Below are 23,746 nucleotides of genomic sequence, written 5' to 3'. Positions count from 1 at the left end.
CTGCCGTAGCACCCCTAACGAGATAGCGGCGTTTCGCGCAGTCGTTATTGCAAGTCATATCAGCAAAAGCAATCACTTTCTCAGCAGCAGGCAGTGCGAGCCCAGCGGCAGCTCTACATGAAGGTACCAATAGCCCAGGAAGTCCGCCGACCGCGGGAATTCGCGCCGCCCCCATCCCGCCAGCGTACACGAGAATTCCAGGGCACCCTGGACGAAATCGAGGGACTTCAATAATTGGCATTCGCTGTGTCACAGGGCTCGTTGGTCTAGGGGTATGATTCCTGCTTAGGGTGCAGGAGGTCGCCGGTTCAAATGCCGTACGAGCCCTAGCGTTTTGTGCAAACTGATCGCACGTCAGTGGCTGAGTCAGCGCAAAAAGCTCGCCGTCAATATCAAATGAATTTCTTATTCGATGTGAGCAATTGACACTCGAGTCCGACGCGTGAAGGCGATTACGATGGTTTCGGGTACAGATGGTAGCAGATGCATGTTGGTACGTCTTGCTTAAAGTGATGAAAGAGTGTTTCCGCCCGCGATCGAACCGGGGACCTTCTGCGTGTTAGGCAGACGTGATAACCGCTACACCACGGAAACTGCTTGTGTGCACCTTACTTCACAGACAACTTGTAGTGATGTTGCCATCGTAACTAAATAATTCAATAAATGTGGTACTTGCAAAACGAAGGGAAATGCAGCAGATCCACACACGACGTGGCTCATTGGAGGACAATACGACATAGGCAGGAAAATACTGTTCCCGCCCGGGATCGAACCGGGGACCTTCTGCGTGTTAGGCAGACGTGATAACCGCTACACCACGGAAACTGCTTGTGTGCACCTTACTTCACAGACAACTTGTAGTGATGTTGCCATCGTAACTAAAAAATTCAATAAATGTGGTACTTGCAAAACGAAGGGACATGCAGCAGATCCACACACGACGTGGCTCATTGGAGGACAATACGACATAGGCAGGAAAATACTGTTCCCGCCCGGGATCGAACCGGGGACCTTCTGCGTGTGAAGCAGACGTGATAACCGCTACACTACGGAAACGACGGACCCGAGGAGTCCATCCTAGTTCACTCGAACTTGCCTCAGACTTTCTCTCGTCCGCGAATGCACACACGACAGTTCTTTTGTCAGCCTGGAACCCATCACAGCCGAGGGCTCAAGAAGTCTTCGGGGTGCTCGAGAGGGTGTCTGCCGTAGCACCCCTAACGAGATAGCGGCGTTTCGCGCAGTCGTTATTGCAAGTCATATCAGCAAAAGCAATCACTTTCTTAGCAGCAGGCAGTGCGAGCCCAGCGGCAGCTCTACATGAAGGTACCAATAGCCCAGGAAGGCCGCCGACCGCGGGAATTCGCGCCGCCCCCATCCCGCCAGCGTACACGAGACTTCCAGGGCACCCTGGACGACATCGAGGGACTGGAATAATTGGCAATCGCCGTGTCACAGGGCTCGTTGGTCTAGGGGTATGATTCCTGCTTAGGGTGCAGGAGGTCCCGGGTTCAAATCCCGGACGAGCCCGAGCGTTTTGTGCAAACTGATCGCACGTCAGTGGCTGAGTCAGCGCAAAAAGCTCGCCGTCAATATCAAATGAATTTCTTATTCGATGTGAGCAATTGACACTCTGGTCCGACGCGTGAAGGCGATTACGAAGGTTTCGGGTACAGATGGTAGCAGATGCATGTTAGTAAGTCTCGATTAAAGTGATGAAAAAGTGTTTCCGCCCGGGATCGAACCGGGGACCTTCTGCGTGTTAGGCAGACGTGATAACCGCTACACCACGGAAACTGCTTGTGTGCACCTTACTTCACAGACAACTTGTAGTGATGTTGCCATCGTAACTAAAAAATTCAATAAATGTGGTACTTGCAAAACGAAGGGACATGCAGCAGATCCACACACGACGTGGCTCATTGGTGGACAATACGACATAGGCAGGAAAATACTGTTCCCGCCCGGGATCGAACCGGGGACCTTCTGCGTGTGAAGCAGACGTGATAACCGCTACACTACGGAAACGACGGACCCGAGGAGTCCATCCTAGTTCACTCGAACTTGCCTCAGACTTTCTCTCGTCCGCGAATGCACACACGACAGTTCTTTTGTCAGCCTGGAACCCATCACAGCCGAGGGCTCAAGAAGTCTTCGGGGTGCTCGAGAGGGTGTCTGCCGTAGCACCCCTAACGAGATAGCGGCGTTTCGCGCAGTCGTTATTGCAAGTCATATCAGCAAAAGCAATCACTTTCTTAGCAGCAGGCAGTGCGAGCCCAGCGGCAGCTCTACATGAAGGTACCAATAGCCCAGGAAGGCCGCCGACCGCGGGAATTCGCGCCGCCCCCATCCCGCCAGCGTACACGAGACTTCCAGGGCACCCTGGACGACATCGAGGGACTGGAATAATTGGCAATCGCCGTGTCACAGGGCTCGTTGGTCTAGGGGTATGATTCCTGCTTAGGGTGCAGGAGGTCCCGGGTTCAAATCCCGGACGAGCCCGAGCGTTTTGTGCAAACTGATCGCACGTCAGTGGCTGAGTCAGCGCAAAAAGCTCGCCGTCAATATCAAATGAATTTCTTATTCGATGTCAGCAATTGACACTCTGGTCCGACGCGTGAAGGCGATTACGAAGGTTTCGGGTACAGATGGTAGCAGATGCATGTTAGTAAGTCTCGATTAAAGTGATGAAAAAGTGTTTCCGCCCGGGATCGAACCGGGGACCTTCTGCGTGTTAGGCAGACGTGATAACCGCTACACCACGGAAACTGCTTGTGTGCACCTTACTTCACAGACAACTTGTAGTGATGTTGCCATCGTAACTAAAAAATTCAATAAATGTGGTACTTGCAAAACGAAGGGACATGCAGCAGATCCACACACGACGTGGCTCATTGGAGGACAATACGACATAGGCAGGAAAATACTGTTCCCGCCCGGGATCGAACCGGGGACCTTCTGCGTGTGAAGCAGACGTGATAACCGCTACACTACGGAAACGACGGACCCGAGGAGTCCATCCTAGTTCACTCGAACTTGCCTCAGACTTTCTCTCGTCCGCGAATGCACACACGACAGTTCTTTTGTCAGCCTGGAACCCATCACAGCCGAGGGCTCAAGAAGTCTTCGGGGTGCTCGAGAGGGTGTCTGCCGTAGCACCCCTAACGAGATAGCGGCGTTTCGCGCAGTCGTTATTGCAAGTCATATCAGCAAAAGCAATCACTTTCTTAGCAGCAGGCAGTGCGAGCCCAGCGGCAGCTCTACATGAAGGTACCAATAGCCCAGGAAGGCCGCCGACCGCGGGAATTCGCGCCGCCCCCATCCCGCCAGCGTACACGAGACTTCCAGGGCACCCTGGACGACATCGAGGGACTGGAATAATTGGCAATCGCCGTGTCACAGGGCTCGTTGGTCTAGGGGCATGATTCCTGCTTAGGGTGCAGGAGGTCCCGGGTTCAAATCCCGGACGAGCCCGAGCGTTTTGTGCAAACTGATCGCACGTCAGTGGCTGAGTCAGCGCAAAAAGCTCGCCGTCAATATCAAATGAATTTCTTATTCGATGTGAGCAATTGACACTCTGGTCCGACGCGTGAAGGCGATTACGAAGGTTTCGGGTACAGATGGTAGCAGATGCATGTTAGTAAGTCTCGATTAAAGTGATGAAAAAGTGTTTCCGCCCGGGATCGAACAGGGGACCTTCTGCGTGTTAGGCAGACGTGATAACCGCTACACAACGGAAACTATTTGTGTGCACCTTACTTCACAGACAACTTGTAGTGATGTTGCCATCGTAACTAAAAAATTCAATAAATGTGGTACTTGCAAAACGAAGGGACATGCAGCAGATCCACACACGACGTGGCTCATTGGAGGACAATACGACATAGGCAGGAAAATACTGTTCCCGCCCGGGATCGAACCGGGGACCTTCTGCGTGTGAAGCAGACGTTATAACCGCTACACTACGGAAACGACGGACCCGAGGAGTCCATCCTAGTTCACTCGAACTTGCCTCAGACTTTCTCTCGTCCGCGAATGCACACACGACAGTTCTTTTGTCAGCCTGGAACCCATCACAGCCGAGGGCTCAAGAAGTCTTCGGGGTGCTCGAGAGGGTGTCTGCCGTAGCACCCCTAACGAGATAGCGGCGTTTCGCGCAGTCGTTATTGCAAGTCATATCAGCAAAAGCAATCACTTTCTCAGCAGCAGGCAGTGCGAGCCCAGCGGCAGCTCTACATGAAGGTACCAATAGCCCAGGAAGGCCGCCGACCGCGGGAATTCGCGCCGCCCCCATCCCGCCAGCGTACACGAGACTTCCAGGGCACCCTGGACGACATCGAGGGACTGGAATATTTGGAATTCGCCGTGTCACAGGGCTCGTTGGTCTAGGGGTATGATTCCTGCTTAGGGTGCAGGAGGTCCCGGGTTCAAATCCCGGACGAGCCCGAGCGTTTTGTGCAAACTGATCGCACGTCAGTGGCTGAGTCAGCGCAAAAAGCTCGCCGTCAATATCAAATGAATTTCTTATTCGATGTGAGCAATTGACACTCTGGTCCGACGCGTGAAGGCGATTACGAAGGTTTCGGGTACAGATGGTAGCAGATGCATGTTAGTAAGTCTCGATTAAAGTGATGAAAAAGTGTTTCCGCCCGGGATCGAACCGGGGACCTTCTGCGTGTTAGGCAGACGTGATAACCGCTACACCACGGAAACTGCTTGTGTGCACCTTACTTCACAGACAACTTGTAGTGATGTTGCCATCGTAACTAAAAAATTCAATAAATGTGGTACTTGCAAAACGAAGGGACATGCAGCAGATCCACACACGACGTGGCTCATTGGAGGACAATACGACATAGGCAGGAAAATACTGTTCCCGCCCGGGATCGAACCGGGGACCTTCTGCGTGTGAAGCAGACGTGATAACCGCTACACTACGGAAACGACGGACCCGAGGAGTCCATCCTAGTTCACTCGAACTTGCCTCAGACTTTCTCTCGTCCGCGAATGCACACACGACAGTTCTTTTGTCAGCCTGGAACCCATCACAGCCGAGGGCTCAAGAAGTCTTCGGGGTGCTCGAGAGGGTGTCTGCCGTAGCACCCCTAACGAGATAGCGGCGTTTCGCGCAGTCGTTATTGCAAGTCATATCAGCAAAAGCAATCACTTTCTTAGCAGCAGGCAGTGCGAGCCCAGCGGCAGCTCTACATGAAGGTACCAATAGCCCAGGAAGGCCGCCGACCGCGGGAATTCGCGCCGCCCCCATCCCGCCAGCGTACACGAGACTTCCAGGGCACCCTGGACGACATCGAGGGACTGGAATAATTGGCAATCGCCGTGTCACAGGGCTCGTTGGTCTAGGGGTATGATTCCTGCTTAGGGTGCAGGAGGTCCCGGGTTCAAATCCCGGACGAGCCCGAGCGTTTTGTGCAAACTGATCGCACGTCAGTGGCTGAGTCAGCGCAAAAAGCTCGCCGTCAATATCAAATGAATTTCTTATTCGTTGTGAGCAATTGACACTCTGGTCCGACGCGTGAAGGCGATTACGAAGGTTTCGGGTACAGATGGTAGCAGATGCATGTTGGTACGTCTTGCTTAAAGTGATGAAAGAGTGTTTCCGCCCGCGATCGAACCGGGGACCTTCTGCGTGTTAGGCAGACGTGATAACCGCTACACCACGGAAACTGCTTGTGTGCACCTTACTTCACAGACAACTTGTAGTGATGTTGCCATCGTAACTAAAAAATTCAATAAATGTGGTACTTGCAAAACGAAGGGACATGCAGCAGATCCACACACGACGTGGCTCATTGGAGGACAATACGACATAGGCAGGAAAATACTGTTCCCGCCCGGGATCGAACCGGGGACCTTCTGCGTGTTAGGCAGACGTGATAACCGCTACACCACGGAAACTACTTGTGTGCACCTTACTTCACAGACAACTTGTAGTTATGTTGCCATCGTAACTAAAAAAATCAATAAATGTGGTACTTGCAAAACGAAGGGACATGCAGCAGATCCACACACGACGTGGCTCATTGGAGGACAATACGACATAGGCAGGAAAATACTGTTCCCGCCCGGGATCGAACCGGGGACCTTCTGCGTGTGAAGCAGACGTGATAACCGCTATACCACGGAAACTACTTGTGTGCACCTTACTTCACAGACAACTTGTAGTTATGTTGCCATCGTAACTAAAAAATTCAATAAATGTGGTACTTGCAAAACGAAGGGACATGCGGCAGATCCACACCCGAAGTGGCTCATTGGAGGACAATACGACATAGGCAGGAAAATACTGTTCCCGCCCGGGATCGAACCGGGGACCTTCTGCGTGTGAAGCGGACGTGATAACCGCTACACTACGGAAACGACGGACACGACGAGTCCATCCTTGTTCACTCAAACTTGCCTCAGCCTTTCTCTCGTCAGCGAATGCACACACGACAGTTCTTTTGTCAGCCTGGAACCCATCACAGCCGAGGGCTCAAGAAGTCATCGGGGTGCTCGAGAGGGTGTCTGCCGTAGCACCCCTAACGAGATAGCGGCGTTTCGCGCAGTCGTTATTGCAAGTCATATCAGCAAAAGCAATCACTTTCTTAGCAGCAGGCAGTGCGAGCCCAGCGGGGACCTTCTGCGTGTTAGGCAGACGTGATAACCGCTACACCACGGAAACTGTTTGTGTGCACCTTACTTCACAGACAACTTGTAGTGATGTTGCCATCGTAACTAAAAAATTCAATAAATGTGGTACTTGCAAAACGAAGGGACATGCGGCAGATCCACACCCGAAGTGGCTCATTGGAGGACAATACGACATAGGCAGGAAAATACTGTTCCCGCCCGGGATCGAACCGGGGACCTTCTGCGTGTGAAGCAGACGTGATAACCGCTACACTACGGAAACGACGGACACGACGAGTCCATCCTTGTTCACTCAAACTTGCCTCAGCCTTTCTCTCGTCAGCGAATGCACACACGACAGTTCTTTTGTCAGCCTGGAACCCATCACAGCCGAGGGCTCAAGAAGTCTTCGGGGTGCTCGAGAGGGTGTCTGCCGTAGCACCCCTAACGAGATAGCGGCGTTTCGCGCAGTCGTTATTGCAAGTCATATCAGCAAAAGCAATCACTTTCTCAGCAGCAGGCAGTGCGATCCCAGCGGCAGCTCTACATGAAGGTACCAATAGCCCAGGAAGTCCGCCGACCGCGGGAATTCGCGCCGCCCCCATCCCGCCAGCGTACACGAGACTTCCAGGGCACCCTGGACGACATCGAGGGACTTCAATAATTGGCATTCGCCGTGTCACAGGGCTCGTTGGTCTAGGGGTATGATTCCTGCTTAGGGTGCAGGAGGTCGCGGGTTCAAATCCCTTACGAGCCCTAGCGTTTTGTGCAAACTGATCGCACGTCAGTGGCAGAGTCAGCGCAAAAAGCTCGCCGTCAATATCAAATGAATTTCTTATTCGATGTGAGCAATTGACACTCTGGTCCGACGCGTGAAGGCGATTACGAAGGTTTCGGGTACAGATGGTAGCAGATGCATGTTAGTAAGTCTCGATTAAAGTGATGAAAAAGTGTTTCCGCCCGGGATCGAACCGGGGACCTTCTGCGTGTTAGGCAGACGTGATAACCGCTACACCACGGAAACTGCTTGTGTGCACCTTACTTCACAGACAACTTGTAGTGATGTTGCCATCGTAACTAAAAAATTCAATAAATGTGGTACTTGCAAAACGAAGGGACATGCAGCAGATCCACACACGACGTGCCTCATTGGAGGACAATACGACATAGGCAGGAAAATACTGTTCCCGCCCGGGATCGAACCGGGGACCTTCTGCGTGTGAAGCAGACGTGATAACCGCTACACTACGGAAACGACGGACCCGAAGAGTCCATCCTAGTTCACTCGAACTTGCCTCAGACTTTCTCTCGTCCGCGAATGCACACACGACAGTTCTTTTGTCAGCCTGGAACCCATCACAGCCGAGGGCTCAAGAAGTCTTCGGGGTGCTCGAGAGGGTGTCTGCCGTAGCACAGCTAACGAGATAGCGGCGTTTCGCGCAGTCGTTATTGCAAGTCATATCAGCAAAAGCAATCACTTTCTTAGCAGCAGGCAGTGCGAGCCCAGCGGCAGCTCTACATGAAGGTACCAATAGCCCAGGAAGGCCGCCGACCGCGGGAATTCGCGCCGCCCCCATCCCGCCAGCGTACACGAGACTTCCAGGGCACCCTGGACGACATCGAGGGACTGGAATAATTGGCAATCGCCGTGTCACAGGGCTCGTTGGTCTAGGGGTATGATTCCTGCTTAGGGTGCAGGAGGTCCCGGGTTCAAATCCCGGACGAGCCCGAGCGTTTTGTGCAAACTGATCGCACGTCAGTGGCTGAGTCAGCGCAAAAAGCTCGCCGTCAATATCAAATGAATTTCTTATTCGATGTGAGCAATTGACACTCTGGTCCGACGCGTGAAGGCGATTACGAAGGTTTCGGGTACAGATGGTAGCAGATGCATGTTAGTAAGTCTCGATTAAAGTGATGAAAAAGTGTTTCCGCCCGGGATCGAACCGGGGACCTTCTGCGTGTTAGGCAGACGTGATAACCGCTACACCACGGAAACTGCTTGTGTGCACCTTACTTCACAGACAACTTGTAGTGATGTTGCCATCGTAACTAAAAAATTCAATAAATGTGGTACTTGCAAAACGAAGGGACATGCAGCAGATCCACACACGACGTGGCTCATTGGAGGACAATACGACATAGGCAGGAAAATACTGTTCCCGCCCGGGATCGAACCGGGGACCTTCTGCGTGTGAAGCAGACGTGATAACCGCTACACTACGGAAACGACGGACCCGAGGAGTCCATCCTAGTTCACTCGAACTTGCCTCAGACTTTCTCTCGTCCGCGAATGCACACACGACAGTTCTTTTGTCAGCCTGGAACCCATCACAGCCGAGGGCTCAAGAAGTCTTCGGGGTGCTCGAGAGGGTGTCTGCCGTAGCACCCCTAACGAGATAGCGGCGTTTCGCGCAGTCGTTATTGCAAGTCATATCAGCAAAAGCAATCACTTTCTTAGCAGCAGGCAGTGCGAGCCCAGCGGCAGCTCTACATGAAGGTACCAATAGCCCAGGAAGGCCGCCGACCGCGGGAATTCGCGCCGCCCCCATCCCGCCAGCGTACACGAGACTTCCAGGGCACCCTGGACGACATCGAGGGACTGGAATAATTGGCAATCGCCGTGTCACAGGGCTCGTTGGTCTAGGGGTATGATTCCTGCTTAGGGTGCAGGAGGTCCCGGGTTCAAATCCCGGACGAGCCCGAGCGTTTTGTGCAAACTGATCGCACGTCAGTGGCTGAGTCAGCGCAAAAAGCTCGCCGTCAATATCAAATGAATTTCTTATTCGATGTGAGCAATTGACACTCTGGTCCGACGCGTGAAGGCGATTACGAAGGTTTCGGGTACAGATGGTAGCAGATGCATGTTAGTAAGTCTCGATTAAAGTGATGAAAAAGTGTTTCCGCCCGGGATCGAACAGGGGACCTTCTGCGTGTTAGGCAGACGTGATAACCGCTACACCACGGAAACTATTTGTGTGCACCTTACTTCACAGACAACTTGTAGTGATGTTGCCATCGTAACTAAAAAATTCAATAAATGTGGTACTTGCAAAACGAAGGGACATGCAGCAGATCCACACACGACGTGGCTCATTGGAGGACAATACGACATAGGCAGGAAAATACTGTTCCCGCCCGGGATCGAACCGGGGACCTTCTGCGTGTGAAGCAGACGTTATAACCGCTACAACACGGAAACTACTTGTGTGCACCTTACTTCACAGACAACTTGTAGTTATGTTGCCATCGTAACTAAAAAATTCAATAAATGTGGTACTTGCAAAACGAAGGGACATGCAGCAGATCCACACACGACGTGGCTCATTGGAGGACAATACGACATAGGCAGGAAAATACTGTTCCCGCCCGGGATCGAACCGGGGACCTTCTGCGTGTGAAGCAGACGTGATAACCGCTATACCACGGAAACTACTTGTGTGCACCTTACTTCACAGACAACTTGTAGTTATGTTGCCATCGTAACTAAAAAATTCAATAAATGTGGTACTTGCAAAACAAAGGGACATGCGGCAGATCCACACCCGAAGTGGCTCATTGGAGGACAATACGACATAGACAGGAAAATACTGTTCCCGCCCGGGATCGAACCGGGGACCTTCTGCGTGTGAAGCGGACGTGATAACCGCTACACTACGGAAACGACGGACACGACGAGTCCATCCTTGTTCACTCAAACTTGCCTCAGCCTTTCTCTCGTCAGCGAATGCACACACGACAGTTCTTTTGTCAGCCTGGAACCCATCACAGCCGAGGGCTCAAGAAGTCATCGGGGTGCTCGAGAGGGTGTCTGCCGTAGCACCCCTAACGAGATAGCGGCGTTTCGCGCAGTCGTTATTGCAAGTCATATCAGCAAAAGCAATCACTTTCTCAGCAGCAGGCAGTGCGATCCCAGCGGCAGCTCTACATGAAGGTACCAATAGCCCAGGAAGTCCGCCGACCGCGGGAATTCGCGCCGCCCCCATCCCGCCAGCGTACACGAGACTTCCAGGGCACCCTGGACGACATCGAGGGACTTCAATAATTGGCATTCGCCGTGTCACAGGGCTCGTTGGTCTAGGGGTATGATTCCTGCTTAGGGTGCAGGAGGTCGCGGGTTCAAATCCCTTACGAGCCCTAGCGTTTTGTGCAAACTGATCGCACGTCAGTGGCAGAGTCAGCGCAAAAAGCTCGCCGTCAATATCAAATGAATTTCTTATTCGATGTGAGCAATTGACACTCGAGTCCGACGCGTGAAGGCGATTACGAAGGTTTCGGGTACAGATGGTAGCAGATGCATGTTGGTACGTCTTGCTTAAAGTGATGAAAGAGTGTTTCCGCCCGCGATCGAACCGGGGACCTTCTGCGTGTTAGGCAGACGTGATAACCGCTACACCACGGAAACTGCTTGTGTGCACCTTACTTCACAGACAACTTGTAGTGATGTTGCCATCGTAACTAAATAATTCAATAAATGTGGTACTTGCAAAACGAAGGGAAATGTAGCAGATCCACACACGACGTGGCTCATTGGAGGACAATACGACATAGGCAGGAAAATACTGTTCCCTCCCGGGATCGAACCGGGGACCTTCTGCGTGTTAGGCAGACGTGATAACCGCTACACCACGGAAACTGCTTGTGTGCACCTTACTTCACAGACAACTTGTAGTGATGTTGCCATTGTAACTAAAAAATTCAATAAATGTGGTACTTGCAAAACGAAGGGACATGCAGCAGATCCACACACGACGTGGCTCATTGGAGGACAATACGACATAGGCAGGAAAATACTGTTCCCGCCCGGGATCGAACCGGGGACCTTCTGCGTGTGAAGCAGACGTGATAACCGCTACACTACGGAAACGACGGACCCGAGGAGTCCATCCTAGTTCACTCGAACTTGCCTCAGACTTTCTCTCGTCCGCGAATGCACACACGACAGTTCTTTTGTCAGCCTGGAACCCATCACAGCCGAGGGCTCAAGAAGTCTTCGGGGTGCTCGAGAGGGTGTCTGCCGTAGCACCCCTAACGAGATAGCGGCGTTTCGCGCAGTCGTTATTGCAAGTCATATCAGCAAAAGCAAACACTTTCTCAGCAGCAGGCAGTGCGATCCCAGCGGCAGCTCTACATGAAGGTACCAATAGCCCAGGAAGTCCGCCGACCGCGGGAATTCGCGCCGCCCCCATCCCGCCAGCGTACACGAGACTTCCAGGGCACCCTGGACGACATCGAGGGACTTCAATAATTGGCATTCGCCGTGTCACAGGGCTCGTTGGTCTAGGGGTATGATTCCTGCTTAGGGTGCAGGAGGTCGCGGGTTCAAATCCCTTACGAGCCCTAGCGTTTTGTGCAAACTGATCGCACGTCAGTGGCTGAGTCAGCGCAAAAAGCTCGCCGTCAATATCAAATGAATTTCTTATTCGATGTGAGCAATTGACACTCGAGTCCGACGCGTGAAGGCGATTACGAAGGTTTCGGGTACAGATGGTAGCAGATGCATGTTGGTACGTCTTGCTTAAAGTGATGAAAGAGTGTTTCCGCCCGCGATCGAACCGGGGACCTTCTGCGTGTTAGGCAGACGTGATAACCGCTACACCACGGAAACTGCTTGTGTGCACCTTACTTCACAGACAACTTGTAGTGATGTTGCCATCGTAACTAAATAATTCAATAAATGTGGTACTTGCAAAACGAAGGGAAATGTAGCAGATCCACACACGACGTGGCTCATTGGAGGACAATACGACATAGGCAGGAAAATACTGTTCCCGCCCGGGATCGAACCGGGGACCGTCTGCGTGTTAGGCAGACGTGATAACCGCTACACCACGGAAACTGCTTGTGTGCACCTTACTTCACAGACAACTTGTAGTGATGTTGCCATCGTAACTAAAAAATTCAATAAATGTGGTACTTGCAAAACGAAGGGACATGCAGCAGATCCACACACGACGTGGCTCATTGGAGGACAATACGACATAGGCAGGAAAATACTGTTCCCGCCCGGGATCGAACCGGGGACCTTCTGCGTGTGAAGCAGACGTGATAACCGCTATACCACGGAAACTACTTGTGTGCACCTTACTTCACAGACAACTTGTAGTTATGTTGCCATCGTAACTAAAAAATTCAATAAATGTGGTACTTGCAAAACAAAGGGACATGCGGCAGATCCACACCCGAAGTGGCTCATTGGAGGACAATACGACATAGGCAGGAAAATACTGTTCCCGCCCGGGATCGAACCGGGGACCTTCTGCGTGTGAAGCGGACGTGATAACCGCTACACTACGGAAACGACGGACACGACGAGTCCATCCTTGTTCACTCAAACTTGCCTCAGCCTTTCTCTCGTCAGCGAATGCACACACGACAGTTCTTTTGTCAGCCTGGAACCCATCACAGCCGAGGGCTCAAGAAGTCATCGGGGTGCTCGAGAGGGTGTCTGCCGTAGCACCCCTAACGAGATAGCGGCGTTTCGCGCAGTCGTTATTGCAAGTCATATCAGCAAAAGCAATCACTTTCTTAGCAGCAGGCAGTGCGAGCCCAGCGGGGACCTTCTGCGTGTTAGGCAGACGTGATAACCGCTACACCACGGAAACTGTTTGTGTGCACCTTACTTCACAGACAACTTGTAGTGATGTTGCCATCGTAACTAAATAATTCAATAAATGTGGTACTTGCAAAACGAAGGGAAATGTAGCAGATCCACACACGACGTGGCTCATTGGAGGACAATACGACATAGGCAGGAAAATACTGTTCCCTCCCGGGATCGAACCGGGGACCTTCTGCGTGTTAGGCAGACGTGATAACCGCTACACCACGGAAACTGCTTGTGTGCACCTTACTTCACAGACAACTTGTAGTGATGTTGCCATTGTAACTAAAAAATTCAATAAATGTGGTACTTGCAAAACGAAGGGACATGCAGCAGATCCACACACGACGTGGCTCATTGGAGGACAATACGACATAGGCAGGAAAATACTGTTCCCGCCCGGGATCGAACCGGGGACCTTCTGCGTGTGAAGCAGACGTGATAACCGCTACACTACGGAAACGACGGACCCGAGGAGTCCATCCTAGTTCACTCGAACTTGCCTCAGACTTTCTCTCGTCCGCGAATGCACACACGACAGTTCTTTTGTCAGCCTGGAACCCATCACAGCCGAGGGCTCAAGAAGTCTTCGGGGTGCTCGAGAGGGTGTCTGCCGTAGCACCCCTAACGAGATAGCGGCGTTTCGCGCAGTCGTTATTGCAAGTCATATCAGCAAAAGCAAACACTTTCTCAGCAGCAGGCAGTGCGATCCCAGCGGCAGCTCTACATGAAGGTACCAATAGCCCAGGAAGTCCGCCGACCGCGGGAATTCGCGCCGCCCCCATCCCGCCAGCGTACACGAGACTTCCAGGGCACCCTGGACGACATCGAGGGACTTCAATAATTGGCATTCGCCGTGTCACAGGGCTCGTTGGTCTAGGGGTATGATTCCTGCTTAGGGTGCAGGAGGTCGCGGGTTCAAATCCCTTACGAGCCCTAGCGTTTTGTGCAAACTGATCGCACGTCAGTGGCTGAGTCAGCGCAAAAAGCTCGCCGTCAATATCAAATGAATTTCTTATTCGATGTGAGCAATTGACACTCGAGTCCGACGCGTGAAGGCGATTACGAAGGTTTCGGGTACAGATGGTAGCAGATGCATGTTGGTACGTCTTGCTTAAAGTGATGAAAGAGTGTTTCCGCCCGCGATCGAACCGGGGACCTTCTGCGTGTTAGGCAGACGTGATAACCGCTACACCACGGAAACTGCTTGTGTGCACCTTACTTCACAGACAACTTGTAGTGATGTTGCCATCGTAACTAAATAATTCAATAAATGTGGTACTTGCAAAACGAAGGGAAATGTAGCAGATCCACACACGACGTGGCTCATTGGAGGACAATACGACATAGGCAGGAAAATACTGTTCCCGCCCGGGATCGAACCGGGGACCGTCTGCGTGTTAGGCAGACGTGATAACCGCTACACCACGGAAACTGCTTGTGTGCACCTTACTTCACAGACAACTTGTAGTGATGTTGCCATCGTAACTAAAAAATTCAATAAATGTGGTACTTGCAAAACGAAGGGACATGCAGCAGATCCACACACGACGTGGCTCATTGGAGGACAATACGACATAGGCAGGAAAATACTGTTCCCGCCCGGGATCGAACCGGGGACCTTCTGCGTGTGAAGCAGACGTGATAACCGCTATACCACGGAAACTACTTGTGTGCACCTTACTTCACAGACAACTTGTAGTTATGTTGCCATCGTAACTAAAAAATTCAATAAATGTGGTACTTGCAAAACAAAGGGACATGCGGCAGATCCACACCCGAAGTGGCTCATTGGAGGACAATACGACATAGGCAGGAAAATACTGTTCCCGCCCGGGATCGAACCGGGGACCTTCTGCGTGTGAAGCGGACGTGATAACCGCTACACTACGGAAACGACGGACACGACGAGTCCATCCTTGTTCACTCAAACTTGCCTCAGCCTTTCTCTCGTCAGCGAATGCACACACGACAGTTCTTTTGTCAGCCTGGAACCCATCACAGCCGAGGGCTCAAGAAGTCATCGGGGTGCTCGAGAGGGTGTCTGCCGTAGCACCCCTAACGAGATAGCGGCGTTTCGCGCAGTCGTTATTGCAAGTCATATCAGCAAAAGCAATCACTTTCTTAGCAGCAGGCAGTGCGAGCCCAGCGGGGACCTTCTGCGTGTTAGGCAGACGTGATAACCGCTACACCACGGAAACTGTTTGTGTGCACCTTACTTCACAGACAACTTGTAGTGATGTTGCCATCGTAACTAAAAAATTCAATAAATGTGGTACTTGCAAAACGAAGGGACGTGCGGCAGATCCACACCCGAAGTGGCTCATTGGAGGACAATACGACATAGGCAGGAAAATACTGTTCCCGCCCGGGATCGAACCGGGGACCTTCTGCGTGTGAAGCAGACGTGATAACCGCTACACTACAGAAACGACGGACACGACGAGTCCATCCTTGTTCACTCAAACTTGCCTCAGCCTTTCTCTCGTCAGCGAATGCACACACGACAGTTCTTTTGTCAGCCTGGAACCCATCACAGCCGAGGGCTCAAGAAGTCTTCGGGGTGCTCGAGAGGGTGTCTGCCGTAGCACCCCTAACGAGATAGCGGCGTTTCGCGCAGTCGTTATTGCAAGTCATATCAGCAAAAGCAATCACTTTCTCAGCAGCAGGCAGTGCGATCCCAGCGGCAGCTCTACATGAAGGTACCAATAGCCCAGGAAGTCCGCCGACCGCGGGAATTCGCGCCGCCCCCATCCCGCCAGCGTACACGAGACTTCCAGGGCACCCTGGACGACATCGAGGGACTTCAATAATTGGCATTCGCCGTGTCACAGGGCTCGTTGGTCTAGGGGTATGATTCCTGCTTAGGGTGCAGGAGGTCGCGGGTTCAAATCCCTTACGAGCCCTAGCGTTTTGTGCAAACTGATCGCACGTCAGTGGCAGAGTCAGCGCAAAAAGCTCGCCGTCAATATCAAATGAATTTCTTATTCGATGTGAGCAATTGACACTCGAGTCCGACGCGTGAAGGCGATTACGAAGGTTTCGGGTACAGATGGTAGCAGATGCATGTTGGTACGTCTTGCTTAAAGTGATGAAAGAGTGTTTCCGCCCGCGATCGAACCGGGGACCTTCTGCGTGTTAGGCAGACGTGATAACCGCTACACCACGGAAACTGCTTGTGTGCACCTTACTTCACAGACAACTTGTAGTGATGTTGCCATCGTAACTAAATAATTCAATAAATGTGGTACTTGCAAAACGAAGGGAAATGTAGCAGATCCACACACGACGTGGCTCATTGGAGGACAATACGACATAGGCAGGAAAATACTGTTCCCGCCCGGGATCGAACCGGGGACCTTCTGCGTGTTAGGCAGACGTGATAACCGCTACACCACGGAAACTGCTTGTGTGCACCTTACTTCACAGACAACTTGTAGTGATGTTGCCATTGTAACTAAAAAATTCAATAAATGTGGTACTTGCAAAACGAAGGGACATGCAGCAGATCCACACACGACGTGGCTCATTGGAGGACAATACGACATAGGCAGGAAAATACTGTTCCCGCCCGGGATCGAACCGGGGACCTTCTGCGTGTGAAGCAGACGTGATAACCGCTACACTACGGAAACGACGGACCCGAGGAGTCCATCCTAGTTCACTCGAACTTGCCTCAGACTTTCTCTCGTCCGCGAATGCACACACGACAGTTCTTTTGTCAGCCTGGAACCCATCACAGCCGAGGGCTCAAGAAGTCTTCGGGGTGCTCGAGAGGGTGTCTGCCGTAGCACCCCTAACGAGATAGCGGCGTTTCGCGCAGTCGTTATTGCAAGTCATATCAGCAAAAGCAAACACTTTCTCAGCAGCAGGCAGTGCGATCCCAGCGGCAGCTCTACATGAAGGTACCAATAGCCCAGGAAGTCCGCCGACCGCGGGAATTCGCGCCGCCCCCATCCCGCCAGCGTACACGAGACTTCCAGGGCACCCTGGACGACATCGAGGGACTTCAATAATTGGCATTCGCCGTGTCACAGGGCTCGTTGGTCTAGGGGTATGATTCCTGCTTAGGGTGCAGGAGGTCGCGGGTTCAAATCCCTTACGAGCCCTAGCGTTTTGTGCAAACTGATCGCACGTCAGTGGCTGAGTCAGCGCAAAAAGCTCGCCGTCAATATCAAATGAATTTCTTATTCGATGTGAGCAATTGACACTCGAGTCCGACGCGTGAAGGCGATTACGAAGGTTTCGGGTACAGATGGTAGCAGATGCATGTTGGTACGTCTTGCTTAAAGTGATGAAAGAGTGTTTCCGCCCGCGATCGAACCGGGGACCTTCTGCGTGTTAGGCAGACGTGATAACCGCTACACCACGGAAACTGCTTGTGTGCACCTTACTTCACAGACAACTTGTAGTGATGTTGCCATCGTAACTAAATAATTCAATAAATGTGGTACTTGCAAAACGAAGGGAAATGTAGCAGATCCACACACGACGTGGCTCATTGGAGGACAATACGACATAGGCAGGAAAATACTGTTCCCGCCCGGGATCGAACCGGGGACCTTCTGCGTGTTAGGCAGACGTGATAACCGCTACACCACGGAAACTGCTTGTGTGCACCTTACTTCACAGACAACTTGTAGTGATGTTGCCATCGTAACTAAATAATTCAATAAATGTGGTACTTGCAAAACGAAGGGAAATGTAGCAGATCCACACACGACGTGGCTCATTGGAGGACAATACGACATAGGCAGGAAAATACTGTTCCCTCCCGGGATCGAACCGGGGACCTTCTGCGTGTTAGGCAGACGTGATAACCGCTACACCACGGAAACTGCTTGTGTGCACCTTACTTCACAGACAACTTGTAGTGATGTTGCCATTGTAACTAAAAAATTCAATAAATGTGGTACTTGCAAAACGAAGGGACATGCAGCAGATCCACACACGACGTGGCTCATTGGAGGACAATACGACATAGGCAGGAAAATACTGTTCCCGCCCGGGATCGAACCGGGGACCTTCTGCGTGTGAAGCAGACGTGATAACCGCTACACTACGGAAACGACGGACCCGAGGAGTCCATCCTAGTTCACTCGAACTTGCCTCAGACTTTCTCTCGTCCGCGAATGCACACACGACAGTTCTTTTGTCAGCCTGGAACCCATCACAGCCGAGGGCTCAAGAAGTCTTCGGGGTGCTCGAGAGGGTGTCTGCCGTAGCACCCCTAACGAGATAGCGGCGTTTCGCGCAGTCGTTATTGCAAGTCATATCAGCAAAAGCAAACACTTTCTCAGCAGCAGGCAGTGCGATCCCAGCGGCAGCTCTACATGAAGGTACCAATAGCCCAGGAAGTCCGCCGACCGCGGGAATTCGCGCCGCCCCCATCCCGCCAGCGTACACGAGACTTCCAGGGCACCCTGGACGACATCGAGGGACTTCAATAATTGGCATTCGCCGTGTCACAGGGCTCGTTGGTCTAGGGGTATGATTCCTGCTTAGGGTGCAGGAGGTCGCGGGTTCAAATCCCTTACGAGCCCTAGCGTTTTGTGCAAACTGATCGCACGTCAGTGGCTGAGTCAGCGCAAAAAGCTCGCCGTCAATATCAAATGAATTTCTTATTCGATGTGAGCAATTGACACTCGAGTCCGACGCGTGAAGGCGATTACGAAGGTTTCGGGTACAGATGGTAGCAGATGCATGTTGGTACGTCTTGCTTAAAGTGATGAAAGAGTGTTTCCGCCCGCGATCGAACCGGGGACCTTCTGCGTGTTAGGCAGACGTGATAACCGCTACACCACGGAAACTGCTTGTGTGCACCTTACTTCACAGACAACTTGTAGTGATGTTGCCATCGTAACTAAATAATTCAATAAATGTGGTACTTGCAAAACGAAGGGAAATGTAGCAGATCCACACACGACGTGGCTCATTGGAGGACAATACGACATAGGCAGGAAAATACTGTTCCCGCCCGGGATCGAACCGGGGACCGTCTGCGTGTTAGGCAGACGTGATAACCGCTACACCACGGAAACTGCTTGTGTGCACCTTACTTCACAGACAACTTGTAGTGATGTTGCCATCGTAACTAAAAAATTCAATAAATGTGGTACTTGCAAAACGAAGGGACATGCAGCAGATCCACACACGACGTGGCTCATTGGAGGACAATACGACATAGGCAGGAAAATACTGTTCCCGCCCGGGATCGAACCGGGGACCTTCTGCGTGTGAAGCAGACGTGATAACCGCTATACCACGGAAACTACTTGTGTGCACCTTACTTCACAGACAACTTGTAGTTATGTTGCCATCGTAACTAAAAAATTCAATAAATGTGGTACTTGCAAAACAAAGGGACATGCGGCAGATCCACACCCGAAGTGGCTCATTGGAGGACAATACGACATAGGCAGGAAAATACTGTTCCCGCCCGGGATCGAACCGGGGACCTTCTGCGTGTGAAGCGGACGTGATAACCGCTACACTACGGAAACGACGGACACGACGAGTCCATCCTTGTTCACTCAAACTTGCCTCAGCCTTTCTCTCGTCAGCGAATGCACACACGACAGTTCTTTTGTCAGCCTGGAACCCATCACAGCCGAGGGCTCAAGAAGTCATCGGGGTGCTCGAGAGGGTGTCTGCCGTAGCACCCCTAACGAGATAGCGGCGTTTCGCGCAGTCGTTATTGCAAGTCATATCAGCAAAAGCAATCACTTTCTTAGCAGCAGGCAGTGCGAGCCCAGCGGGGACCTTCTGCGTGTTAGGCAGACGTGATAACCGCTACACCACGGAAACTGTTTGTGTGCACCTTACTTCACAGACAACTTGTAGTGATGTTGCCATCGTAACTAAAAAATTCAATAAATGTGGTACTTGCAAAACGAAGGGACGTGCGGCAGATCCACACCCGAAGTGGCTCATTGGAGGACAATACGACATAGGCAGGAAAATACTGTTCCCGCCCGGGATCGAACCGGGGACCTTCTGCGTGTGAAGCAGACGTGATAACCGCTACACTACAGAAACGACGGACACGACGAGTCCATCCTTGTTCACTCAAACTTGCCTCAGCCTTTCTCTCGTCAGCGAATGCACACACGACAGTTCTTTTGTCAGCCTGGAACCCATCACAGCCGAGGGCTCAAGAAGTCTTCGGGGTGCTCGAGAGGGTGTCTGCCGTAGCACCCCTAACGAGATAGCGGCGTTTCGCGCAGTCGTTATTGCAAGTCATATCAGCAAAAGCAATCACTTTCTCAGCAGCAGGCAGTGCGATCCCAGCGGCAGCTCTACATGAAGGTACCAATAGCCCAGGAAGTCCGCCGACCGCGGGAATTCGCGCCGCCCCCATCCCGCCAGCGTACACGAGACTTCCAGGGCACCCTGGACGACATCGAGGGACTTCAATAATTGGCATTCGCCGTGTCACAGGGCTCGTTGGTCTAGGGGTATGATTCCTGCTTAGGGTGCAGGAGGTCGCGGGTTCAAATCCCTTACGAGCCCTAGCGTTTTGTGCAAACTGATCGCACGTCAGTGGCAGAGTCAGCGCAAAAAGCTCGCCGTCAATATCAAATGAATTTCTTATTCGATGTGAGCAATTGACACTCGAGTCCGACGCGTGAAGGCGATTACGAAGGTTTCGGGTACAGATGGTAGCAGATGCATGTTGGTACGTCTTGCTTAAAGTGATGAAAGAGTGTTTCCGCCCGCGATCGAACCGGGGACCTTCTGCGTGTTAGGCAGACGTGATAACCGCTACACCACGGAAACTGCTTGTGTGCACCTTACTTCACAGACAACTTGTAGTGATGTTGCCATCGTAACTAAATAATTCAATAAATGTGGTACTTGCAAAACGAAGGGAAATGTAGCAGATCCACACACGACGTGGCTCATTGGAGGACAATACGACATAGGCAGGAAAATACTGTTCCCGCCCGGGATCGAACCGGGGACCTTCTGCGTGTTAGGCAGACGTGATAACCGCTACACCACGGAAACTGCTTGTGTGCACCTTACTTCACAGACAACTTGTAGTGATGTTGCCATTGTAACTAAAAAATTCAATAAATGTGGTACTTGCAAAACGAAGGGACATGCAGCAGATCCACACACGACGTGGCTCATTGGAGGACAATACGACATAGGCAGGAAAATACTGTTCCCGCCCGGGATCGAACCGGGGACCTTCTGCGTGTGAAGCAGACGTGATAACCGCTACACTACGGAAACGACGGACCCGAGGAGTCCATCCTAGTTCACTCGAACTTGCCTCAGACTTTCTCTCGTCCGCGAATGCACACACGACAGTTCTTTTGTCAGCCTGGAACCCATCACAGCCGAGGGCTCAAGAAGTCTTCGGGGTGCTCGAGAGGGTGTCTGCCGTAGCACCCCTAACGAGATAGCGGCGTTTCGCGCAGTCGTTATTGCAAGTCATATCAGCAAAAGCAAACACTTTCTCAGCAGCAGGCAGTGCGATCCCAGCGGCAGCTCTACATGAAGGTACCAATAGCCCAGGAAGTCCGCCGACCGCGGGAATTCGCGCCGCCCCCATCCCGCCAGCGTACACGAGACTTCCAGGGCACCCTGGACGACATCGAGGGACTTCAATAATTGGCATTCGCCGTGTCACAGGGCTCGTTGGTCTAGGGGTATGATTCCTGCTTAGGGTGCAGGAGGTCGCGGGTTCAAATCCCTTACGAGCCCTAGCGTTTTGTGCAAACTGATCGCACGTCAGTGGCTGAGTCAGCGCAAAAAGCTCGCCGTCAATATCAAATGAATTTCTTATTCGATGTGAGCAATTGACACTCGAGTCCGACGCGTGAAGGCGATTACGAAGGTTTCGGGTACAGATGGTAGCAGATGCATGTTGGTACGTCTTGCTTAAAGTGATGAAAGAGTGTTTCCGCCCGCGATCGAACCGGGGACCTTCTGCGTGTTAGGCAGACGTGATAACCGCTACACCACGGAAACTGCTTGTGTGCACCTTACTTCACAGACAACTTGTAGTGATGTTGCCATCGTAACTAAATAATTCAATAAATGTGGTACTTGCAAAACGAAGGGAAATGTAGCAGATCCACACACGACGTGGCTCATTGGAGGACAATACGACATAGGCAGGAAAATACTGTTCCCGCCCGGGATCGAACCGGGGACCTTCTGCGTGTTAGGCAGACGTGATAACCGCTACACCACGGAAACTGCTTGTGTGCACCTTACTTCACAGACAACTTGTAGTGATGTTGCCATCGTAACTAAAAAATTCAATAAATGTGGTACTTGCAAAACGAAGGGACATGCAGCAGATCCACACACGACGTGGCTCATTGGAGGACAATACGACATAGGCAGGAAAATACTGTTCCCGCCCGGGATCGAACCGGGGACCTTCTGCGTGTGAAGCAGACGTGATAACCGCTACACTACGGAAACGACGGACCCGAGGAGTCCATCCTAGTTCACTCGAACTTGCCTCAGACTTTCTCTCGTCCGCGAATGCACACACGACAGTTCTTTTGTCAGCCTGGAACCCATCACAGCCGAGGGCTCAAGAAGTCTTCGGGGTGCTCGAGAGGGTGTCTGCCGTAGCACCCCTAACGAGATAGCGGCGTTTCGCGCAGTCGTTATTGCAAGTCATATCAGCAAAAGCAATCACTTTCTTAGCAGCAGGCAGTGCGAGCCCAGCGGCAGCTCTACATGAAGGTACCAATAGCCCAGGAAGGCCGCCGACCGCGGGAATTCGCGCCGCCCCCATCCCGCCAGCGTACACGAGACTTCCAGGGCACCCTGGACGACATCGAGGGACTGGAATAATTGGCAATCGCCGTGTCACAGGGCTCGTTGGTCTAGGGGTATGATTCCTGCTTAGGGTGCAGGAGGTCCCGGGTTCAAATCCCGGACGAGCCCGAGCGTTTTGTGCAAACTGATCGCACGTCGGTGGCTGAGTCAGCGCAAAAAGCTCGCCGTCAATATCAAATGAATTTCTTATTCGATGTGAGCAATTGACACTCTGGTCCGACGCGTGAAGGCGATTACGAAGGTTTCGGGTACAGATGGTAGCAGATGCATGTTAGTAAGTCTCGATTAAAGTGATGAAAAAGTGTTTCCGCCCGGGATCGAACCGGGGACCTTCTGCGTGTTAGGCAGACGTGATAACCGCTACACCACGGAAACTGTTTGTGTGCACCTTACTTCACAGACAACTTGTAGTGATGTTGCCATCGTAACTAAAAAATTCAATAAATGTGGTACTTGCAAAACGAAGGGACATGCAGCAGATCCACACACGACGTGGCTCATTGGAGGACAATACGACATAGGCAGGAAAATACTGTTCCCGCCCGGGATCGAACCGGGGACCTTCTGCGTGTGAAGCAGACGTGATAACCGCTACACTACGGAAACGACGGACCCGAGGAGTCCATCCTAGTTCACTCGAACTTGCCTCAGACTTTCTCTCGTCCGCGAATGCACACACGACAGTTCTTTTGTCAGCCTGGAACC

The 23,746-nt window shown here is 52.1% G+C and overlaps 75 non-coding genes across 75 annotated transcripts; 17 read left to right on the top strand and 58 right to left on the bottom strand.

Annotated features, from left to right (window-relative positions):
- Nucleotides 1-521: 521 nt before the first annotated feature.
- On the bottom strand, nt 522-594 carry Trnav-aac. Its single transcript has one exon. It is a non-coding gene; the product is annotated as a tRNA-Val (tRNA).
- A 158-nt stretch (nt 595-752) lies between these two features.
- On the bottom strand, nt 753-825 carry Trnav-aac. The gene has a single exon. It is a non-coding gene; the product is annotated as a tRNA-Val (tRNA).
- Nucleotides 826-983: 158 nt separating this feature from the next.
- On the bottom strand, nt 984-1,056 carry Trnav-cac. Its single transcript has one exon. It is a non-coding gene; the product is annotated as a tRNA-Val (tRNA).
- Nucleotides 1,057-1,458: 402 nt separating this feature from the next.
- Nucleotides 1,459-1,530, top strand: Trnap-agg. The gene has a single exon. It is a non-coding gene; the product is annotated as a tRNA-Pro (tRNA).
- Nucleotides 1,531-1,724: 194 nt separating this feature from the next.
- Trnav-aac lies at nt 1,725-1,797 on the bottom strand. Its single transcript has one exon. It is a non-coding gene; the product is annotated as a tRNA-Val (tRNA).
- Nucleotides 1,798-1,955: 158 nt separating this feature from the next.
- Trnav-cac lies at nt 1,956-2,028 on the bottom strand. The gene has a single exon. It is a non-coding gene; the product is annotated as a tRNA-Val (tRNA).
- A 402-nt stretch (nt 2,029-2,430) lies between these two features.
- Nucleotides 2,431-2,502, top strand: Trnap-agg. Its single transcript has one exon. It is a non-coding gene; the product is annotated as a tRNA-Pro (tRNA).
- Nucleotides 2,503-2,696: 194 nt separating this feature from the next.
- Nucleotides 2,697-2,769, bottom strand: Trnav-aac. The gene has a single exon. It is a non-coding gene; the product is annotated as a tRNA-Val (tRNA).
- Nucleotides 2,770-2,927: 158 nt separating this feature from the next.
- Trnav-cac lies at nt 2,928-3,000 on the bottom strand. Its single transcript has one exon. It is a non-coding gene; the product is annotated as a tRNA-Val (tRNA).
- A 402-nt stretch (nt 3,001-3,402) lies between these two features.
- On the top strand, nt 3,403-3,474 carry Trnap-agg. The gene has a single exon. It is a non-coding gene; the product is annotated as a tRNA-Pro (tRNA).
- Nucleotides 3,475-3,668: 194 nt separating this feature from the next.
- On the bottom strand, nt 3,669-3,741 carry Trnav-aac. The gene has a single exon. It is a non-coding gene; the product is annotated as a tRNA-Val (tRNA).
- Nucleotides 3,742-3,899: 158 nt separating this feature from the next.
- Trnav-cac lies at nt 3,900-3,972 on the bottom strand. The gene has a single exon. It is a non-coding gene; the product is annotated as a tRNA-Val (tRNA).
- A 402-nt stretch (nt 3,973-4,374) lies between these two features.
- On the top strand, nt 4,375-4,446 carry Trnap-agg. The gene has a single exon. It is a non-coding gene; the product is annotated as a tRNA-Pro (tRNA).
- Nucleotides 4,447-4,640: 194 nt separating this feature from the next.
- On the bottom strand, nt 4,641-4,713 carry Trnav-aac. Its single transcript has one exon. It is a non-coding gene; the product is annotated as a tRNA-Val (tRNA).
- A 158-nt stretch (nt 4,714-4,871) lies between these two features.
- Trnav-cac lies at nt 4,872-4,944 on the bottom strand. Its single transcript has one exon. It is a non-coding gene; the product is annotated as a tRNA-Val (tRNA).
- Nucleotides 4,945-5,346: 402 nt separating this feature from the next.
- On the top strand, nt 5,347-5,418 carry Trnap-agg. Its single transcript has one exon. It is a non-coding gene; the product is annotated as a tRNA-Pro (tRNA).
- A 194-nt stretch (nt 5,419-5,612) lies between these two features.
- On the bottom strand, nt 5,613-5,685 carry Trnav-aac. The gene has a single exon. It is a non-coding gene; the product is annotated as a tRNA-Val (tRNA).
- Nucleotides 5,686-5,843: 158 nt separating this feature from the next.
- On the bottom strand, nt 5,844-5,916 carry Trnav-aac. The gene has a single exon. It is a non-coding gene; the product is annotated as a tRNA-Val (tRNA).
- Nucleotides 5,917-6,074: 158 nt separating this feature from the next.
- Nucleotides 6,075-6,147, bottom strand: Trnav-cac. The gene has a single exon. It is a non-coding gene; the product is annotated as a tRNA-Val (tRNA).
- A 158-nt stretch (nt 6,148-6,305) lies between these two features.
- Trnav-cac lies at nt 6,306-6,378 on the bottom strand. Its single transcript has one exon. It is a non-coding gene; the product is annotated as a tRNA-Val (tRNA).
- A 462-nt stretch (nt 6,379-6,840) lies between these two features.
- Nucleotides 6,841-6,913, bottom strand: Trnav-cac. Its single transcript has one exon. It is a non-coding gene; the product is annotated as a tRNA-Val (tRNA).
- A 402-nt stretch (nt 6,914-7,315) lies between these two features.
- Nucleotides 7,316-7,387, top strand: Trnap-agg. The gene has a single exon. It is a non-coding gene; the product is annotated as a tRNA-Pro (tRNA).
- A 194-nt stretch (nt 7,388-7,581) lies between these two features.
- Trnav-aac lies at nt 7,582-7,654 on the bottom strand. The gene has a single exon. It is a non-coding gene; the product is annotated as a tRNA-Val (tRNA).
- A 158-nt stretch (nt 7,655-7,812) lies between these two features.
- Trnav-cac lies at nt 7,813-7,885 on the bottom strand. Its single transcript has one exon. It is a non-coding gene; the product is annotated as a tRNA-Val (tRNA).
- Nucleotides 7,886-8,287: 402 nt separating this feature from the next.
- Nucleotides 8,288-8,359, top strand: Trnap-agg. The gene has a single exon. It is a non-coding gene; the product is annotated as a tRNA-Pro (tRNA).
- Nucleotides 8,360-8,553: 194 nt separating this feature from the next.
- Trnav-aac lies at nt 8,554-8,626 on the bottom strand. The gene has a single exon. It is a non-coding gene; the product is annotated as a tRNA-Val (tRNA).
- Nucleotides 8,627-8,784: 158 nt separating this feature from the next.
- On the bottom strand, nt 8,785-8,857 carry Trnav-cac. Its single transcript has one exon. It is a non-coding gene; the product is annotated as a tRNA-Val (tRNA).
- Nucleotides 8,858-9,259: 402 nt separating this feature from the next.
- Nucleotides 9,260-9,331, top strand: Trnap-agg. The gene has a single exon. It is a non-coding gene; the product is annotated as a tRNA-Pro (tRNA).
- Nucleotides 9,332-9,525: 194 nt separating this feature from the next.
- Nucleotides 9,526-9,598, bottom strand: Trnav-aac. The gene has a single exon. It is a non-coding gene; the product is annotated as a tRNA-Val (tRNA).
- Nucleotides 9,599-9,756: 158 nt separating this feature from the next.
- Nucleotides 9,757-9,829, bottom strand: Trnav-cac. The gene has a single exon. It is a non-coding gene; the product is annotated as a tRNA-Val (tRNA).
- A 158-nt stretch (nt 9,830-9,987) lies between these two features.
- Nucleotides 9,988-10,060, bottom strand: Trnav-cac. Its single transcript has one exon. It is a non-coding gene; the product is annotated as a tRNA-Val (tRNA).
- Nucleotides 10,061-10,218: 158 nt separating this feature from the next.
- Nucleotides 10,219-10,291, bottom strand: Trnav-cac. The gene has a single exon. It is a non-coding gene; the product is annotated as a tRNA-Val (tRNA).
- A 402-nt stretch (nt 10,292-10,693) lies between these two features.
- Nucleotides 10,694-10,765, top strand: Trnap-agg. The gene has a single exon. It is a non-coding gene; the product is annotated as a tRNA-Pro (tRNA).
- Nucleotides 10,766-10,959: 194 nt separating this feature from the next.
- On the bottom strand, nt 10,960-11,032 carry Trnav-aac. The gene has a single exon. It is a non-coding gene; the product is annotated as a tRNA-Val (tRNA).
- A 158-nt stretch (nt 11,033-11,190) lies between these two features.
- Trnav-aac lies at nt 11,191-11,263 on the bottom strand. The gene has a single exon. It is a non-coding gene; the product is annotated as a tRNA-Val (tRNA).
- Nucleotides 11,264-11,421: 158 nt separating this feature from the next.
- Trnav-cac lies at nt 11,422-11,494 on the bottom strand. The gene has a single exon. It is a non-coding gene; the product is annotated as a tRNA-Val (tRNA).
- Nucleotides 11,495-11,896: 402 nt separating this feature from the next.
- Trnap-agg lies at nt 11,897-11,968 on the top strand. Its single transcript has one exon. It is a non-coding gene; the product is annotated as a tRNA-Pro (tRNA).
- A 194-nt stretch (nt 11,969-12,162) lies between these two features.
- Nucleotides 12,163-12,235, bottom strand: Trnav-aac. Its single transcript has one exon. It is a non-coding gene; the product is annotated as a tRNA-Val (tRNA).
- Nucleotides 12,236-12,393: 158 nt separating this feature from the next.
- On the bottom strand, nt 12,394-12,466 carry Trnav-aac. The gene has a single exon. It is a non-coding gene; the product is annotated as a tRNA-Val (tRNA).
- A 158-nt stretch (nt 12,467-12,624) lies between these two features.
- Nucleotides 12,625-12,697, bottom strand: Trnav-cac. The gene has a single exon. It is a non-coding gene; the product is annotated as a tRNA-Val (tRNA).
- Nucleotides 12,698-12,855: 158 nt separating this feature from the next.
- Nucleotides 12,856-12,928, bottom strand: Trnav-cac. The gene has a single exon. It is a non-coding gene; the product is annotated as a tRNA-Val (tRNA).
- Nucleotides 12,929-13,390: 462 nt separating this feature from the next.
- On the bottom strand, nt 13,391-13,463 carry Trnav-aac. The gene has a single exon. It is a non-coding gene; the product is annotated as a tRNA-Val (tRNA).
- Nucleotides 13,464-13,621: 158 nt separating this feature from the next.
- Nucleotides 13,622-13,694, bottom strand: Trnav-cac. The gene has a single exon. It is a non-coding gene; the product is annotated as a tRNA-Val (tRNA).
- A 402-nt stretch (nt 13,695-14,096) lies between these two features.
- Trnap-agg lies at nt 14,097-14,168 on the top strand. Its single transcript has one exon. It is a non-coding gene; the product is annotated as a tRNA-Pro (tRNA).
- Nucleotides 14,169-14,362: 194 nt separating this feature from the next.
- On the bottom strand, nt 14,363-14,435 carry Trnav-aac. Its single transcript has one exon. It is a non-coding gene; the product is annotated as a tRNA-Val (tRNA).
- Nucleotides 14,436-14,593: 158 nt separating this feature from the next.
- Nucleotides 14,594-14,666, bottom strand: Trnav-aac. The gene has a single exon. It is a non-coding gene; the product is annotated as a tRNA-Val (tRNA).
- Nucleotides 14,667-14,824: 158 nt separating this feature from the next.
- Trnav-cac lies at nt 14,825-14,897 on the bottom strand. Its single transcript has one exon. It is a non-coding gene; the product is annotated as a tRNA-Val (tRNA).
- Nucleotides 14,898-15,055: 158 nt separating this feature from the next.
- Trnav-cac lies at nt 15,056-15,128 on the bottom strand. The gene has a single exon. It is a non-coding gene; the product is annotated as a tRNA-Val (tRNA).
- A 462-nt stretch (nt 15,129-15,590) lies between these two features.
- Trnav-cac lies at nt 15,591-15,663 on the bottom strand. Its single transcript has one exon. It is a non-coding gene; the product is annotated as a tRNA-Val (tRNA).
- A 402-nt stretch (nt 15,664-16,065) lies between these two features.
- On the top strand, nt 16,066-16,137 carry Trnap-agg. The gene has a single exon. It is a non-coding gene; the product is annotated as a tRNA-Pro (tRNA).
- A 194-nt stretch (nt 16,138-16,331) lies between these two features.
- On the bottom strand, nt 16,332-16,404 carry Trnav-aac. The gene has a single exon. It is a non-coding gene; the product is annotated as a tRNA-Val (tRNA).
- Nucleotides 16,405-16,562: 158 nt separating this feature from the next.
- Nucleotides 16,563-16,635, bottom strand: Trnav-aac. Its single transcript has one exon. It is a non-coding gene; the product is annotated as a tRNA-Val (tRNA).
- A 158-nt stretch (nt 16,636-16,793) lies between these two features.
- Trnav-cac lies at nt 16,794-16,866 on the bottom strand. The gene has a single exon. It is a non-coding gene; the product is annotated as a tRNA-Val (tRNA).
- Nucleotides 16,867-17,268: 402 nt separating this feature from the next.
- Trnap-agg lies at nt 17,269-17,340 on the top strand. Its single transcript has one exon. It is a non-coding gene; the product is annotated as a tRNA-Pro (tRNA).
- Nucleotides 17,341-17,534: 194 nt separating this feature from the next.
- Nucleotides 17,535-17,607, bottom strand: Trnav-aac. Its single transcript has one exon. It is a non-coding gene; the product is annotated as a tRNA-Val (tRNA).
- A 158-nt stretch (nt 17,608-17,765) lies between these two features.
- Nucleotides 17,766-17,838, bottom strand: Trnav-aac. Its single transcript has one exon. It is a non-coding gene; the product is annotated as a tRNA-Val (tRNA).
- A 158-nt stretch (nt 17,839-17,996) lies between these two features.
- Trnav-aac lies at nt 17,997-18,069 on the bottom strand. Its single transcript has one exon. It is a non-coding gene; the product is annotated as a tRNA-Val (tRNA).
- Nucleotides 18,070-18,227: 158 nt separating this feature from the next.
- Nucleotides 18,228-18,300, bottom strand: Trnav-cac. The gene has a single exon. It is a non-coding gene; the product is annotated as a tRNA-Val (tRNA).
- A 402-nt stretch (nt 18,301-18,702) lies between these two features.
- Trnap-agg lies at nt 18,703-18,774 on the top strand. Its single transcript has one exon. It is a non-coding gene; the product is annotated as a tRNA-Pro (tRNA).
- Nucleotides 18,775-18,968: 194 nt separating this feature from the next.
- Nucleotides 18,969-19,041, bottom strand: Trnav-aac. The gene has a single exon. It is a non-coding gene; the product is annotated as a tRNA-Val (tRNA).
- Nucleotides 19,042-19,199: 158 nt separating this feature from the next.
- Nucleotides 19,200-19,272, bottom strand: Trnav-aac. Its single transcript has one exon. It is a non-coding gene; the product is annotated as a tRNA-Val (tRNA).
- A 158-nt stretch (nt 19,273-19,430) lies between these two features.
- On the bottom strand, nt 19,431-19,503 carry Trnav-cac. Its single transcript has one exon. It is a non-coding gene; the product is annotated as a tRNA-Val (tRNA).
- A 158-nt stretch (nt 19,504-19,661) lies between these two features.
- Trnav-cac lies at nt 19,662-19,734 on the bottom strand. The gene has a single exon. It is a non-coding gene; the product is annotated as a tRNA-Val (tRNA).
- A 462-nt stretch (nt 19,735-20,196) lies between these two features.
- Nucleotides 20,197-20,269, bottom strand: Trnav-cac. Its single transcript has one exon. It is a non-coding gene; the product is annotated as a tRNA-Val (tRNA).
- Nucleotides 20,270-20,671: 402 nt separating this feature from the next.
- Nucleotides 20,672-20,743, top strand: Trnap-agg. Its single transcript has one exon. It is a non-coding gene; the product is annotated as a tRNA-Pro (tRNA).
- Nucleotides 20,744-20,937: 194 nt separating this feature from the next.
- Nucleotides 20,938-21,010, bottom strand: Trnav-aac. The gene has a single exon. It is a non-coding gene; the product is annotated as a tRNA-Val (tRNA).
- Nucleotides 21,011-21,168: 158 nt separating this feature from the next.
- Trnav-aac lies at nt 21,169-21,241 on the bottom strand. Its single transcript has one exon. It is a non-coding gene; the product is annotated as a tRNA-Val (tRNA).
- A 158-nt stretch (nt 21,242-21,399) lies between these two features.
- On the bottom strand, nt 21,400-21,472 carry Trnav-cac. The gene has a single exon. It is a non-coding gene; the product is annotated as a tRNA-Val (tRNA).
- Nucleotides 21,473-21,874: 402 nt separating this feature from the next.
- Trnap-agg lies at nt 21,875-21,946 on the top strand. Its single transcript has one exon. It is a non-coding gene; the product is annotated as a tRNA-Pro (tRNA).
- Nucleotides 21,947-22,140: 194 nt separating this feature from the next.
- Nucleotides 22,141-22,213, bottom strand: Trnav-aac. The gene has a single exon. It is a non-coding gene; the product is annotated as a tRNA-Val (tRNA).
- A 158-nt stretch (nt 22,214-22,371) lies between these two features.
- On the bottom strand, nt 22,372-22,444 carry Trnav-aac. The gene has a single exon. It is a non-coding gene; the product is annotated as a tRNA-Val (tRNA).
- A 158-nt stretch (nt 22,445-22,602) lies between these two features.
- Nucleotides 22,603-22,675, bottom strand: Trnav-cac. Its single transcript has one exon. It is a non-coding gene; the product is annotated as a tRNA-Val (tRNA).
- Nucleotides 22,676-23,077: 402 nt separating this feature from the next.
- On the top strand, nt 23,078-23,149 carry Trnap-agg. Its single transcript has one exon. It is a non-coding gene; the product is annotated as a tRNA-Pro (tRNA).
- Nucleotides 23,150-23,343: 194 nt separating this feature from the next.
- Trnav-aac lies at nt 23,344-23,416 on the bottom strand. Its single transcript has one exon. It is a non-coding gene; the product is annotated as a tRNA-Val (tRNA).
- A 158-nt stretch (nt 23,417-23,574) lies between these two features.
- On the bottom strand, nt 23,575-23,647 carry Trnav-cac. Its single transcript has one exon. It is a non-coding gene; the product is annotated as a tRNA-Val (tRNA).
- Nucleotides 23,648-23,746: the final 99 nt, after the last annotated feature.

Source organism: Schistocerca piceifrons, unplaced genomic scaffold, assembly GCF_021461385.2.
Source record: "Schistocerca piceifrons isolate TAMUIC-IGC-003096 unplaced genomic scaffold, iqSchPice1.1 HiC_scaffold_539, whole genome shotgun sequence".
NCBI lineage: Eukaryota > Metazoa > Arthropoda > Insecta > Orthoptera > Acrididae > Schistocerca > Schistocerca piceifrons.
This window is presented reverse-complemented; position numbering and strand designations above follow the sequence as displayed.